This window comes from Coffea arabica, chromosome 5c (assembly GCF_036785885.1).
Source record: "Coffea arabica cultivar ET-39 chromosome 5c, Coffea Arabica ET-39 HiFi, whole genome shotgun sequence".
Lineage (NCBI taxonomy): Eukaryota > Viridiplantae > Streptophyta > Magnoliopsida > Gentianales > Rubiaceae > Coffea > Coffea arabica.
In genome coordinates this window covers 3916073-3932881 of record NC_092319.1, presented here as the reverse complement: position 1 = coordinate 3932881, position 16809 = coordinate 3916073, and the positions used below count along the sequence as shown (strand labels likewise).

Sequence of the window (16809 nt, the reverse complement as noted above, 5' to 3'; positions counted from 1 at the left end):
TAATATGTGCATTTATTGTTTTGCATTATGAATAATTTAATTCATGATGAGTTCTAAAATTTTTCCTTTACTTGTGTTGATAATTAAACTCAATTAACTAACCCATTAAAATATAGGGTATGTATACCATATGCAAATTAGGCTAATTGTTATTTCTTGTTCCCATTTCAATTAGTTATCAATTGAGTTTGAGATTAAGTTGGTATTTTGCAAAATCATTGAATCATTCAATAAAATTATCAAGATACACAAATAGTAAAATGAAAATTTTAAAACTTTATTATTGGAATGCTTGATGGTGTGTAAATTCATAGTGTGTAAATATGCGTGTAAAGCAAAGTTGGCCCCCCCTATTTTTCACAATTTTAGTTTATATTATGAGAGTTTATATATATATGAATTAGCCACCTTCAAATTACTTTTTTCTCCAAAAAAAAAGTTATTTATTTTTCATTGTGCTAGTTATTTAACTTTCAAAAAAGTAAACATATAATCAATAATCCATAGTAAATTGACCGAATTTGATATATTATAATAAAAGACCCAATTCATAATTATCAATGGGATAAAACAAAGTAATTACTTTATTGGCTCATATACAAATATACAATTTAGCTCAATTGATTAGATTCGTTTTCACTCCTCATGTATCAACTGTAACTACAGAACAGGCATTTCAATTATGAAGATAATTAAGACAAAGTTCCAAAACAAGATGGAAAATAATTTCTTGAATGATTGCCTTATTGTGTACATAGAAAAAAAAAAGTTGTTGAAAAATTTAGCATTGATTCAATCATAGATAAATTTACTTCTAAAAAGAATGTAAAGCTCAATTTACTTTTAAGAAAGAGGTTAAAATTTTAGTGTATGTTAATATAACTTTTATCTTTTTTAATTAAAAATAGTTATATTTATATTGCATGGTTATATATATATATATATATATATATATTTTTTGCATAGGCAACATATCAGAGCACCTTCTCATAATGTGTAAGTTGGGTGGTTTGTAATATAATTAGATATTTGTTTGACAAAAAAAAAGTAATATAATAAGATATTTAATCAAAGTTTATTTTTTGCCTTAATTTTCGTTATGACTATGCTGCATATTTATGAAATAGACGTACCTTTGTAATTAAAGATAATATTTGATATTTTTAGATGTCATATATTTAAATAGATGAAAATTATTTTGAACATAGCATATTAAAAAAAATTAGGAAAAATTTTGGCCCCCCTAAGAAAAAAATTTCTGGTTCCGTCACTACTTACGTCCCTTTGCTAACATACACTCATCAATTCGATTAATTCTTCCTCTGATCATGTCTGGAATGCAACATACGTAGCTATGTTATCGTGGACAATGAGGTTAATTTTGCGCTCAAGGAGGTTTTTGTAGAATGACCATGCAAATATGCTTGCTAGTGCTGCAATATAGGGTTTTTTTTAACTCTCTAACCTTCATTTTCACATAATAATTAATAAAAAAAAATTTCTAATCGAGAAAGCTAAAATAATTTGACAGGCGCCAATGCTTAAATTTCAAAAATGATAAATTAATGATTTTTAAAAAAAATAACCATTTTTTATGCATTTGGATATTTTTCTTAATTAAAGGTAGCAAAGTTTTGTGTTTTGGAATTGCAAAAATACAATGAAGAAATTGTTCTATCCTTGGAACACAGTGAAGTGGTTCAATTTGGTATGGGGTAAAAGACATGTTCCAAAGTTTGCTTTTATACTTTGGTTGGTCGCTACAAGTAGTTGCAGCAGTGGTTCGTGTGATTCAGTGTGTATATCTCTCATGGTCAAAGGCTCCTCGAACAAAAGAAAATCTGAAAATTGCGTTAGAACGGAGACTAGATGACGGGTATTTTACATACGTACAAGTTTAATTCCGATTTTACACCCGTTGGACTGCAAGTATACAGGTCGCAATTGTAGTACAAGATGTATATCGGGTCGATCCCACGAGGAGCAATTCAAACAATTACTAAACCCTTATTTTCTCTATTATTTAGACTAACCATTAATTTGAGCAGAGAAAATCTAATGCTGTAATCTACAAATCTGATATACAAATCTAGTTTAACAAATGCTGAATGCAAATAGAGAAATTTCACTTAAGGAAGATTCTAGGGATGTAGATTCCACTTATGGCATAAACAACACAAATAAATGGATTTACTTCTTGCTATTATTCTTGCTTAACCAGAGATTCATTTCCAAAGTTTCCAAGTCTCATTTTCATGATGAAATGGCCTAAAGCAATATAGATTTCCCAATTTTCATGGTGAAATACTACTACTACTCAGTTTTATTTCATGAAATGCTAAGTAATCCACCTAAGTGTATCTCTATTTCATGAACATACAACTCAAGCTCTACTCATGTGTTTCCATTGTTATTACCAATTCTCATTGAACAATAACAACTATAACCAAACTATTGGTGATCAATCAATAGCAAGTAATCACAGCTACACAAGTAGACAAATTAATACAAGATATAACAAGTGTAAATCACATTCAATTTATACTATTTAGCCATAAGTTTCATCCACTCCCTAGATGAAGGAGTTTAGCTACTCATGAATGATTTAACAATCAAACTCACAAGTTTATTAATGCAAAACCTCATAAAGTACAAGTATAAGAAAGATAAAAGAAAGCTTAGCCAATTGAAGGTGAAGCTCTCTAATTCCTCCTATGCTCTTGCACAATCTGATTACAAGTGAAAAACTCCAAAGACAAAGTGCTTCTCCAAGAACTCCTAACTAGAGAGAAACCTGTTACAAAATGAAAAACTAGCTACGTATGGTAATCCAGACCTCTCCCCTGCTTTCTGCATAAAAATCTAGTCAAAATTCCATTCCTCTCACTTCATAATTTCCTCCACTCAGATTTTGTAAAAGAAGTCAAAGATATGATGTTTCCTTTTTGCCCACACTCATTTGGTCTTCTCTTTTGTTGCAGAAGCATGTGCCACCGATTTCTGTCCCTCAAAATAGTTGGAAAAGTTGTGAGAAAGGTAAAGAAAAACGGCTGTTGCACTTACTGAGGAGAGAGACAGATCCGAGCCTCGGATCCGAGGAGTGAAAATGGATCCGAGCTCGGATCTTCAGGATCCGAGGGATTTCATAATGGATCCGAGGTCGGATCGTCCTGACCTCGGATGCTCTCCGCCAGAAGTACAGACGAGGGTTCGGATCCCTCTTATACACACGGATCCGGGCTCGGATTATAGGATCCGAGGTCTGCACAAGATGGATCCGAGGTCGGATCGTCCTGACCTCGGATACACTCCGCCAGAAGTACAGACGAGGGGTCGGATCCCTCTTATACACACGGATCCGAGCTCGGATCCGTGTTGAGCAATTTTCCAGTTTTTCACTTCTTCTCTTTTTCTTCATTTTTTGCTCCCAATTTCTTGTGTACTTTGTCCTCTGGATGACCCTTATATTCCTTTGAACTTGTGCATGAATTTCATACATCAATTACCTTCACAAATTCACAAGATTAACGCATTAATTCACTCATTTATCAATTTTTGAAACCTTAATCAATATTTAAGCAATTATCACCAAAAGAGTTCAAATATGGCTTAATCTTCTCAGAACATACCAAAAATTAATGCCAAATTCATACAAAATGTACGTTAAATATTCACTTATCAAATTCCCCCACACTTGAATCATTGCTTGTCCTCAAGCAATTTTACACAAAACTTACTTCAAATATTCAACAATATACGTACTTTTGTCAAATTTAATTTCTCAAAAACCTAGAAACCAATCATTATGCCATTTCTCAGATTACACTAAATACTCATAATATTTAATTAAATAAAAATAATTATGCCTTAATTTCAACAAATTCAAATCAATTCTCTCATTCTATCCTAATTTCACAAATAAGTAAATCACATAGTCAATTTTATGGCCTTCCTCATCCCAAAACTTAACAATTTAGAGGGATTTATTCGCATTTCATTTTATTTAAATAGTGAAAATGTCTTTTTACGCGAAAATCAACACTTTTAGGTGAAAATTCCCGGTTACTCAACATTTCACTTATTCAAATTGCTAAGCATACTCTTAATTCCAATACCTTTTTACGCGAATGCCGACATTTGTAAATGCCAACCCCCGGTTACTCAGTATATGAATCATTGGAGTAGAAAAATAATAATATTATTAATTTTTTTTTTAACATATAATTTCTTTTTCCCTCTAAGTATAATTAAAGGAAGAATTTGGCCTTGTTTTTGACTATATCAACCACTTACTTATAAAATTAAGTAAAAATGATAAATCTCATTAATTTTTGCAGAATTCTAAGCATAATTTTTCTTATTTAACCAAATATACTTTCTAAAATGTAAATATCCTAATTGCATAATAATTCATTCCAGGCCAAATAAGAACTAAACTTTTCCAAAATACACATAGCATTTTTATCCAATGGAAGAATTAGACACTTAAAATTTTAACATTTTGGCCATTTTTATGGAAGAATTGTAATGAAATATTGGAAAATTTTTTAGAAAAATTTTGACAGAGTTTCCCCATAAAAATGGATGAAACTCCCTGCCAACAACCTCAATTTTCACAAAAATTATCCTCATGACTATCTCCACATATAATTCCAACATTTTTAAGCCATAAACAACTAAAATCATGCATTTCAACACACAATCACCCATAAGATAAGTAATGCCTCCCCCACACTTAAAATCTACAATGTCCTCATTGTAGAGGAAGGTAAAAGAACTGAAACTTCCCTCAAAATAGGTGGTGATGCCGTTTGAATCTTTTAATCATCACGCTCATCCATTTTCTGTCCAAAATACCATAAGTAGCACAAAATGATTTAAATTAAAGAAAAATAAAAGCTACAAAGTTTGTCTTAACAAAAGAAAAGAAAAATAAAGAAATAAAAGGTCTAATGTCCTAAAAAGCATCATGGCTGCTGTGAACGAGGGTCTACTGCCTCCTCGGTTCCATGAGGACCCTGTGAGGTACCAATATGGCCCTCCTCCTGATGAGGTGTCGGTGTAGGGGACCGTCGGATATGAAAATGATCCTCGATCGCACGAAGACGGCGATCATGTCGGTCGAGTCGCTCAGTCATCATCCGTTCCGTCTGGTCAATGCGCTCGACGACTCGCGTCTCCATACAGCAAATAGCATTGAGAAGCTCTTGCCACTTGGAGCGCGATTTAGGAGGTGGTCGTGGAACCGGAGGAGGAAGAGTCTGCTGTGCCTCCGTCTCTTGAGTTTCCGCTTGTGGTTCAGTGTGAGGCGGAGGCTGAGTGGAAGTCGATGCTTCTCCTGTGTCCCGGACCAAAGTAGCTCCAAAATCAGTAGAAATACCCAAGGATTTGAGTAACGAATCATTTACCTCCTCGGCCGACCTAGTTACCACAGCTCTCTCGGTTCCAATGGGAATCTTGAGCTTCTCAAAGATGAGGGATAGCAGCCGAGGAAATCCAAAACAAGTCTCGCCGGCCCTCATACGAGCTGTGGTTCACATATAGCTGATGATAATGCTGGGTAGAGGAATACCAGTCAACTGCCTACCCACTCCATGTATCATTTTATCCAAAAAATAGAGATCGCTATTTCGGATCTCCCGTTTACCACTCTTTTTCGGCACAACATTGAAGGCAAAAAGGTAGAAGATCAGGTGGTACCGATGCTCGAAGGAGTCGGCATATACCGTGAGTTTTTTCGAACTTTCTCGCTCACGGTATTGACCCTTTAGACGGCCCACGGCTTCTCCCACTTGCCAAGGGTCTCGAGTTTTGAATTCCTTGGTCAGTTTGACATCTTCGCCTTCGTCTTTGAGTTGGACGAAGTGTCTCAATGTATCTCGATTGAGAGTCACTCTTTTACCTCGAACCCACGAGACGATGAGATTTCCACTGTGGCTCTGCTTGTTCTCCACATTGGCATAAAACTCCCTGACCAGGTTGGGGTAGTAGTGCTTGGGCAACTGAAGGATGTTCTCCCATCCAAGCCTCTTGAATGCTGTCGAAATATGGTAGTGCGCATCCACCTCTGGAGCCAAGTGTTTCTCAATGATGATCTCCTTGGCCAGGCCGGCTTCATACCACTCTTGGTTTTCGAACGATGTGAATCGTGTGGTATCGTAATCTGGCGGTGGCTCATCACGGCTAGTGGATGCAGTTTTCCGGCGAGATCGAGGTGGTGATTCAGGCGAAGGAGATTCTTCCTCAAGCGACTCCTCATGCACAGAAGGTGTGTGTTCCTCACTTGAGGAAGGAGTAGGAGTACGAATGATAGCCCTCCTTGTGCGAGCCATGATATCTACACACAATCAGGATGAATATGCATTCAAAACATTTTAATCTTGCTCGCAACTAATAAACAAGACTTTAAGAAAATTTCGGCAGAGTTTCCCCATAAAAATGGATGAAAATGACAATGTGCTCTAACACAACATCTCCCCATTGCCTTATGAACAATATCCTTAAAAAAAAACAAAATTATCACCATAAGAACAATTTTCTCAATTCTAATCAAACAACCATTACTAATGATATATATTATCACAATGTAGCATAATTGTAGCATTAAAATCCAAAATATATATCTTTCCAAATTCATGTCCATTTACCTAGAAAAATTCAACAAAATAATATCAAATCTATGATTCCCTAAATAAACATAAAAAATTGTTATCACAATCTATCTAAGAGCAATGTAGCACAATTGTATCAAGGAAGTCCAACAACTATGCAATTATCATAATATTCCCAAAAACTAGAAAAATGTAAAATAAAAAATTATAAACTGTCAAAGAAATTCGCAAATTGTTACCTCAAATAGATGGAGTGATGATGGAGGATGATAATGATGCAAAAATGGAGAACAACCAAGCCCAAACGCGACCTCAAATTGCAAGATTTCAATTCGGCCCTAATTTGCGTTTTGAAGATCAAAACCCCTCAATTTGATGTTTTTGATTTCAAATTGTTAAGGGTTAATGCTCAGAAGAGGTTAGTGAAGGTTTTTGTTGTGAAAAATTGGGAATGTTATGGATGAAATGGAAGATTGGAGGAAAGGGAATAGGGTTTCGAAGAGAGAGAAAAGGGAAATCTGGAAAAATGAGGAACCGAGGCCTCGTTTCCTTTTTTATCGTGAAAGGATCCGAGGTCGGATCCTTTCTGGAAGGGCTCGGATCCGATAGGGCTCGGATCAGCCCTAACAGAAACACAGACGAGCCCTCGGATCTGTCTGGGTTGGAATGGATCCGAGCTCGGATCGATGGATCCGCGGTCAGATCTGTCTGGGCTTTTAGGATCCGAGCTCGGATCCTTGTGTCTCTGCAACAAATTGCAGAAACTGCAATTTTTTTTTAAACTTTTTCTCCCTTTTTCGGCCAATTCCAAATTACACATTGGACATCCCTTTTTTCAATTCCAACGTCCCATGCACATGTAATATACCATAAACATAATATCCAACCTCTCAAAACACAACAAACACATCTACATTGAAAATCGAGGGGTGAGGTTCTTTGATCATTTTTGCATTTTTACACTAAAATGGCATTTTTGAGCATTAAATGTATATCAAATGAGTCCATGAGCCTTTATAACCATGATATCACCAAAACTCACTTAAATATACTTGAAATGCACAATGTATGTATATGCATGGGAATTTTGAGCACTTAAAACACAATTTGGTAAGAAAAACTCCCTTTTACACATATTCTTCAAGTGCACCTCCGAGATGGATGATAAAACTCCCGTACCTCCTATAAACAAGTGAAATACATCTAATTAGTCAATTAAATCACACCAAAATGTAAGAAACACCTAAAAACACACAAATACTCTATTATTATTGGGTTGCCTCCCAACAAGCGCTTTTGTTTATAGTCGTTGGCTCGACAATCCTATAACTTCTTTAATTCTCCTTTGCATTTCCTAAGGAGTAAATTACCCCTTTAGGAACTTTTTCTCCTGCCAAATAGAGCTTCAATCTTTGACCATTTACTTTGAATGGAGCACCATTTTCTCCTTTTATTTCCACTGCTCCATAAGGAAACATGCGAACCACTTCAAATGGACCGGACCATCGAGACTTAAGCTTTCCAGGAAATAATTTAAGTCTTGAGTTAAACATCAAAACCTTTTGCCCTTCTTCAAAATGCTTAGGGAGGATATGTTTATCATGCCAAAATTTCACTTTTTCTTTGTAAATCTTGACATTCTCATACGAAGTCAACCTCAATTCCTCCAATTCGCTTAACTCAAGCATTCTCTTTTCACCTGCAGATTTAAAATCAAAGTTAATTGCTTTAACGGCCCAATAAGCTCTATGTTCTATTTCCACAGGTAAATGACATGCTTTCCCATAAACAAACTTATATGGAGACATTCCCAACGGCGTTTTAAATGCCGTTCTATACGCCCATAAAGCATCTTCAAGCTTGTTTGACCAATCCTTTCTTGATCGGTTTACTGTTTTCTCCAAAATGATTTTAATTTCCCGGTTGGCCAACTCCGCTTGTCCATTAGCTTGAGGATGATAGGGGAGTGACTTTTTATGCCTGCACCCATATTTAAACAACAAAGTGTCAATAGCTTTATTACAAAAATGCTTACCTTCGTCGCTTATTATTGCCTTTGGGACTCCAAACCTACAAAATATGTTCCGTTTCAGGAACTTAAGCACAACTTTAGCATCATTAGTTTGCGAAGGAATGGCCTCCACCCATTTAGAGACATAATCAACTGCTAAAAGGATGTACTTGTTATTATATGAGTTAGGAAATGGTCCCATAAAATCAATGCCCCAAACATCAAATAACTCAACTTCCAAATATGTAGTCAAAGGCATTTCATTCCTTCTTGAGATATTACCGGTTCTTTGGCATTGATCACAACTTTTCACCCAATTTCTAGTATCTTGGTGCATAGTAGGCCAATAAAATCCAGATTGCCATATCTTTGCTACAGTCTTAGTAGTACTAAAATGACCTCCCGTTTCAAGAGTATGACAATGCATTAAAATGCTATGTACCTCCTCCTCCGGAACACATCTTCTAATTATTCCATCTGCACAATGTTTGTAAAAGAATGGTTCCTCCCAAAAGTAATGTTTAGCATCATTTAAGAATTTTTTTCTTTGATGAGAATTCAAATCATTTGGTATCACTCCACTAGCTATAAAGTTAACTAGATCAGCATACCATGGTGACTTATAAATTGCCATTAAAAACTCATCTGGAAATTCTTCTTTAATGGACAAATGGTCATCTTGCTGCATGTTCTCCAGTCTAGAAAGATGATCTGCAACTAAATTCTCGGATCCTTTTTTATCTTTGATCTCCAAGTCAAATTCCTGCAACAATAAAATCCATCGAATTAATCGCGGTTTTGCATCTTTCTTATTTAACAAATACTTGAGTGCTGCATGATCAGTATAAACGATAACTTTAGATCCTACTAAGTACGATCTAAATTTATCCAATGCAAAAATTACTGCTAGCAACTCCTTTTCTGTTGTTGCATAGTTAACTTGAGCTTCATTTAACATTTTACTTGTATAATAAATGACATGAAGTCGCTTATTATGTTTTTGCCCAAGAACAGCCCCAACTGCAAAATCACTTGCGTCACACATTAATTCGAATGGCAAGCTCCAATCCGGTGATGCTATGATAGGTGCGGAGACAAGTTGCTTCTTTAACCTATTAAAAGCAAGTAAACACTCATCAGTAAATTGAAAAGGAACATCTTTTGCAAGTAATTCACATAAAGGTTTAGCAATCTTGGAAAAATCCTTAATAAACCGCCGATAGAATCCCACATGTCCAAGAAAGCTACGAATGCCTTTCACATTGGTTGGTGGAGGCATTCTCTCAATAACCTCTATTTTGGCTTGATCAACCTCAATACCTTCTGAGGAAATTTTGTGGCCTAACACAATACCTTCACAAACCATGAAGTGACATTTTTCCCAATTGAGTACAAGGTTCGTTTCTTCACATCTCTGCAAAATTAGATCTAAATTGTTAAGACAATCATCATAAGTAGATCCAAATACAGAAAAATCATCCATGAAGATTTCCATAATTTTCTCATTAAAATCAGAGAAAATTGCCATCATGCATCGTTGGAAAGTGGCCGGTGCATTGCACAATCCAAAAGGCATCCTTCGAAATGCAAAAGTACCGTAAGGACAAGTGAATGTAGTTTTCTCTTGATCTTCTGGTGCAATGACTATTTGATTGTATCCTGAAAAACCATCCAAGAAACAATAAAATTCATATCCGGCCAATCTTTCTACCATTTGATCAAGAAAAGGAAGAGGGAAATGATCCTTCCTAGTAGCTGCATTCAATTTTCTGTAATCAATACAGACTCGCCAACCAACCACAACTCTAGAGGGAATCATTTCATCATTTTTACCATGTACTATGGTTATCCCCCCTTTCTTTGGTACTACATGGATAGGAGAAATCCACACACTGTCAGAAATTGGAAAAATTATACCTGCATCCAACCATTTAAGGATTTCTACTCTTACCACTTCTTTCATGTTTGGATTTAACCTTCTTTGAGTCTCAACCACTGGTTTAGAATTTTCTTCCAATAAAATCCTGTGCATACAAATAGTTGGACTAATTCCTTTGATATCAGAAATTGTCCATCCTATAGCCTTTAAATGCTTCCTTAAAACACGTAAGAGCTTGTCTAATTGTTCCTCATTTAATGCTGAATTTACAATCACAGGCAATGTCTCTTTTTCTCCAAGAAACGCATATTTGAGGTGCTTAGGCAGCGGCTTTAGCTCAAGCTGCGGTGCTTGCTCACATGATGGTGGAGGTAGCCCTTTGCTCAGTCCTAACGCCTCGTATGCATTTCTCCTTTTATAAGGAATTTGTGCCTGCAAAAATTCAGTCATTTCTTCAATCTGTTCCTCTTGTATACCTATACCATTAAGACAAAGTTCAAGAGAATCATTATCAAGATTTACTTGACTCATTTCTAATGCCAATTCATCACATATGTCAACCGAATAAACATGGTCAGTAAAAGAGGGATATTTCTCTACTTTACTCAAATCAAATTCCACTTCCTCTTCACCGATTTGAAACTTAAACTTACCTCGTTTGACGTCTATTATTGTACCTGCAGTGGCCAGAAATGGTCTACCAAGTATAATAGGTACATTTACATCTTCCTCCATATCTAAAACAACAAAATCGACAGGAATAATAAATTTCTGCACTTTAATGAGCACATTTTCCAATATGCCCATTGGATGTCTAATAGACCTGTCAGCCAATTGCAAGGAAATGTTAGTACGCTTCAACTCTTTCAACCCCAATTGCCTAGCCACAGTTAAAGGGATCAATGACACACTTGCACCAAGGTCACAAAGTGCTTTAGAAAATTCTACATTACCGATAGTGCAAGGAACTGTAAAACTCCCTGGATCTTTCAATTTGGGTGGCAATTTGTTTTGTATGATTGCACTACATTCTTCTGTTAATGCAATTGTCTCACTGTCTACCAACTTCCTTTTCTTGGTCATTATCTCCTTGAGAAACTTCGCGTACGAAGGAATCTGCAAAATAGCATCCACAAAAGGAATGTTAATATGTAATTGTTTAAAAATGTTGACAAATTTCTCAAATTCTTTGTCATTTCTTGAAGGCTTCAATCTTTGAGGGAATGGCACCGGTGGAGAAATTGGTGTTGGGTCTTCCATTTGCAGTTCATTTTCCTCTATCTTTTCTTTCCCTTTTTCTTCCTTGCTTCCCTCTTTTAACTCACTCAATTTCTTATTCTCTCTTTTTTCAAACTCTCTTCCACTTCCAACTACTGGCGGCTCAACTAATTCCTTACCACTACGGAGGGTTATGGCCTTCACATGCTCCCTTGGGTTCACTTCAGTTTTGCTAGGTAAATCCCCTTGGTTACGATTATTAACCGCATTGGCAATTTGGCCTAATTGGACCTCAACATTCCTGTACATATTGGTGAGTTGGTCCATTCTTCCCTCAATTCTTTCAAACCGTTGAGTAGTGGCACTAACTAACTTTTCAATTTTATCATTTGATGCATTGGCTAGCTTTTCGATTGCCAATTTCCAAGCTGGTTTGGACTCATGCAGTGTTTGCTTTTGTTGAAAACCTGGTGGATTAATTGGTCTTTGTTGGTTCCCTTGATCTTTCCATCCAAAATTCGGGTGATTACGCCATCCTGGATTATAAGTATTGGAGTATGGATTGTTTTGGGGTGGACGGTTGTAATTGTTGAGATATTGAACCTGTTCACTGCTAGAACACATAAAATCATCATGATCTCCGCCGCAAATGGTACAACTTGCAACAACTACTCCTTGATTAGAACTAGAACCAACTTGCCTATTAAGCATCTTAACCACATTATCCATTTTTGCACTTAACATATTCAAGGTATCTACTTCAAGCATACCTGTGGTTCTCCTTGAATTACCTCGTTCGTTTGCCCATTGGTAGTTGTTAGCAGCCATTTCTTCGATCAATTGCTGAGCTTCCTCAGCTGTCTTTCCCATTAACGCTCCTCCCGCTGCTGCATCTACATGTGTCTTTGTTGGATAAGTGAGACCATTGTAAAATGTTTGGACTACTAGCCAATCGGGTAGACCATGATGAGGGCATCTTCTTTGCAATTCCCGATAACGCTCCCAAGCTTCATACAATGTCTCTCCTTCCTGTTGAGAGAAACTTGTTATATCCATTCTCAATTTAGCAGTTTTTCCAGGTGGAAAGAATTTATTAAGAAAAGCCTTAGCTAATTCATCCCAAGTAGTAAAAGTATTTGGAGGATGAGATTGTAGCCAAACCTTAGCCTTGTCCCTTAGTGAAAATGGAAACAATCGAAGTTTAATCGCATCTTCACTAACACCATTAAACTTAATTGTATCACAAATTTCAAGAAATGTTGACAAGTGAGAATTTGGATCCTCAGTAGCATTACCTCTATATTGAGATTGTTGTACCATTTGAATCAATGATGGTTTTATCTCAAAATTATTAGCGTTTACCGTTGGTCTTACAATGCTAGTTTGAGATCCTTGTGCTCCCGGTAAAGCAAAATCTCGCAGAATTCTCCTATTTGATTCATTTTCTGCCATTTCTTCCTCAAATTGTAATTCTATCAAGATATCTTCTATTGGCTGCCAAACCTCTTGTTCCTCTTGATGTGATGTATTCCTCCTTTGTCTGCGTAATGTTCTTTCAATTTCCGGATCGAAATGTACAACTCCTCGATTTGATCGGTGCATACACTACAAACAAAAACAAGAGAAAGTTTTTATACTTTTAATTCAACAACTTGAATAAAGATAATGAAATTTATCTAAATTAATAGAGATGATGAGGCCCTAATATTGCTGCTCCCCGGCAGCGGCGCCAAAAACTTGACGGGTATTTTACATACGTACAAGTTTAATTCCGATTTTACACCCGTTGGACTGCAAGTATACAGGTCGCAATTGTAGTACAAGATGTATATCGGGTCGATCCCACGAGGAGCAATTCAAACAATTACTAAGCCCTTATTTTCTCTATTATTTAGACTAACCATTAATTTGAGCAGAGAAAATCTAATGCTGTAATCTACAAATCTGATATACAAATCTAGTTTAACAAATGCTGAATGCAAATAGAGAAATTTCACTTAAGGAAGATTCTAGGGATGTAGATTCCACTTATGGCATAAACAACACAAATAAATGGATTTACTTCTTGCTATTATTCTTGCTTAACCAGAGATTCATTTCCAAAGTTTCCAAGTCTCATTTTCATGATGAAATGGCCTAAAGCAATATAGATTTCCCTATTTTCATGGTGAAATACTACTACTACTCTGTTTTATTTCATGAAATGCTAAGTAATCCACCTAAGTGTATCTCTATTTTCATGAACATACAACTCAAGCTCTACTCATGTGTTTCCATTGTTATTACCAATTCTCATTGAACAATAACAACTATAACCAAACTATTGGTGATCAATCAATAGCAAGTAATCACAGCTACACAAGTAGACAAGTTAATACAAGATATAACAAGTGTAAATCACATTCAATTTATACTATTTAGCCATAAGTTTCATCCACTCCCTAGATGAAGGAGTTTAGCTACTCATGAATGATTTAACAATCAAACTCACAAGTTTATTAATGCAAAACCTCATAAAGTACAAGTATAAGAAAGATAAAAGAAAGCTTAGCCAATTGAAGGTGAAGCTCTCTAATTCCTCCTATGCTCTTGCACAATCTGATTACAAGTGAAAAACTCCAAAGACAAAGTGCTTCTCCAAGAACTCCTAACTAGAGAGAAACCTGTTACAAAATGAAAAACTAGCTACGTATGGTAATCCAGACCTCTCCCCTGCTTTCTGCATAAAAATCTAGTCAAAATTCCATTCCTCTCACTTCATAATTTCCTCCACTCAGATTTTGTAAAAGAAGTCAAAGATATGATGTTTTCTTTTTGCCCACACTCATTTGGTCTTCTCTTTTGTTGCAGAAGCATGTGCCACCGATTTCTGTCCCTCAAAATAGCTGGAAAAGTTGTGAGAAAGGTAAAGAAAAACGGCTGTTGCACTTACTGAGGAGAGAGACAGATCCGAGCCTCGGATCCGAGGAGTGAAAATGGATCCGAGCTCGGATCTTCAGGATCCGAGGGATTTCATAATGGATCCGAGGTCGGATCGTCCTGACCTCGGATGCTCTCCGCCAGAAGTACAGACGAGGGTTCGGATCCCTCTTATACACACGGATCCGGGCTCGGATTATAGGATCCGAGGTCTGCACAAGATGGATCCGAGGTCGGATCGTCCTGACCTCGGATACACTCCGCCAGAAGTACAGACGAGGGGTCGGATCCCTCTTATACACACGGATCCGAGCTCGGATCCGTGTTGAGCAATTTTCCAGTTTTTCACTTCTTCTCTTTTTCTTCATTTTTTGCTCCCAATTTCTTGTGTACTTTGTCCTCTGGATGACCCTTATATTCCTTTGAACTTGTGCATGAATTTCATACATCAATTACCTTCACAAATTCACAAGATTAACGCATTAATTCACTCATTTATCAATTTTTGAAACCTTAATCAATATTTAAGCAATTATCACCAAAAGAGTTCAAATATGGCTTAATCTTCTCAGAACATACCAAAAATTAATGCCAAATTCATACAAAATGTACGTTAAATATTCACTTATCACTAGACCAAGAATTATACAAATCGTTTTGAATTGCACACAACTACTACACTTGTGAGACCCTTGATCCAAAACTAGTGATGTTAAAAACATCAATTATTTAGGCCAAAGTACAGTTTTTCAAAATTACTAATAGGCAATACCTAATCCAAATTGATGTTTTTAACCCCACTAGTTTTTGCACAAAGGGCGTCACAAATTGAGTTGTGTGCAATTTCAAATAATTTGTGTAATCCTCATTACATTTGGTATAAATATGTACAGTTTTGGTGTAATCGCCAATAGTATAACTTGGATACAAATTTGTATTTATTAACTCATACAATTAAATTAACGATTACACTAAAATTATACGTATTTACATCAAATATAGCGAGAATTATACGAATGAGCTAGTTTGAATTGGACATGTGAGACTCGTGATCAACTAGTTTTTGTATATGGTGAACTCACACTTAATTAGGTTCAAAGATACCTTGAATCCTTACTTACCTTGACTGGAAAGTAGGATCAATTTCCATGAGATACAGGTAGTATAAGCAAACTGATGTCAATTAATCATATGCATCCTAGATAAGAATCCTTTTTTTTTCATGTATAATGAAGGTGCTTTAGCGTAATTTACATAGAACTAGGTCAAAAGAATCAGATTCCATTTGTCTTTTAATTCTTGTACTAATCTTTGATTGGTTTCTAGATTCATAATTGGAGGTATATGGAACAAAATTTTCTCCTTGAACAAAATTTTAATTCCATCAATTCAAAATTTAAAAGTTTCTTACATTGATCTGCTTGAACCCGTTCGATGTTTTATATTGCTCAATCAAATGCTTAAGAAGCACAATATTCAACTATTTTAAAGGCATTGTGTTTATTGATTTATTTATTTATTTTTGACCAGTTATTCCCGTGCCCAAAATATCTCTTCATGGGCTACTGTTCCACAGTTCTTAGTAGTTCAATCAGGGAAGGATGTAAGCAGTTATTCAATCTCTTTGGACTTGCAAACTTTATTGCCTGTCTAATTCGTCTTGTTTTCAATCTCTGGATATAAATTAAGTGAGAAACCACAGGTTTCTTTCAGGCTGGAACAGTTCAATAATGGAAGGAAAGGCCAAATCAGGACCAAAAGTTCTGATTTTCTAAGCTTCTTCCTATTAGAAAAGGGATTAAGGACGGTGCCTAAGTGATCTTGCAAGAAAATTGGATCATGATATATTTTGGGACAATGAAAGGCCGTTTTACAGAACAAAACGGATGAACTATAAAGAAATGATCTTGTATATTACCTACTTTATAGCTAGTGGGCAAAGTAAAGTGCAAAAAAACTAGCAACATTATCAATTTTTGGTTCTTTTTCTGTACATCATTCTTAATGATTAGCAAGTTAAGTTAGGCTCCTCAAGGAAGGAAAAGAAAAAAAAACTCTAGGTTTGACTAGTGATTAACTTCACCTTCACTCAAATGATTTCCTTTGTGCCAATCAGGCAATAAGACGATTATGTGTGACACATCGAATTGAATTATTATTGTCGAAGGCTA

At 35.9% G+C, this 16809-nt stretch overlaps 1 non-coding gene across 1 annotated transcript; it reads left to right on the top strand.

Annotated features, from left to right (window-relative positions):
* The first annotated feature begins 12677 nt into the window (after positions 1-12677).
* On the top strand, positions 12678-12784 carry LOC113691200 (small nucleolar RNA R71). Its single transcript, XR_003448612.1, has one exon. It is a non-coding gene; the product is annotated as a small nucleolar RNA R71 (small nucleolar RNA).
* The last annotated feature ends 4025 nt before the right edge of the window (positions 12785-16809 follow it).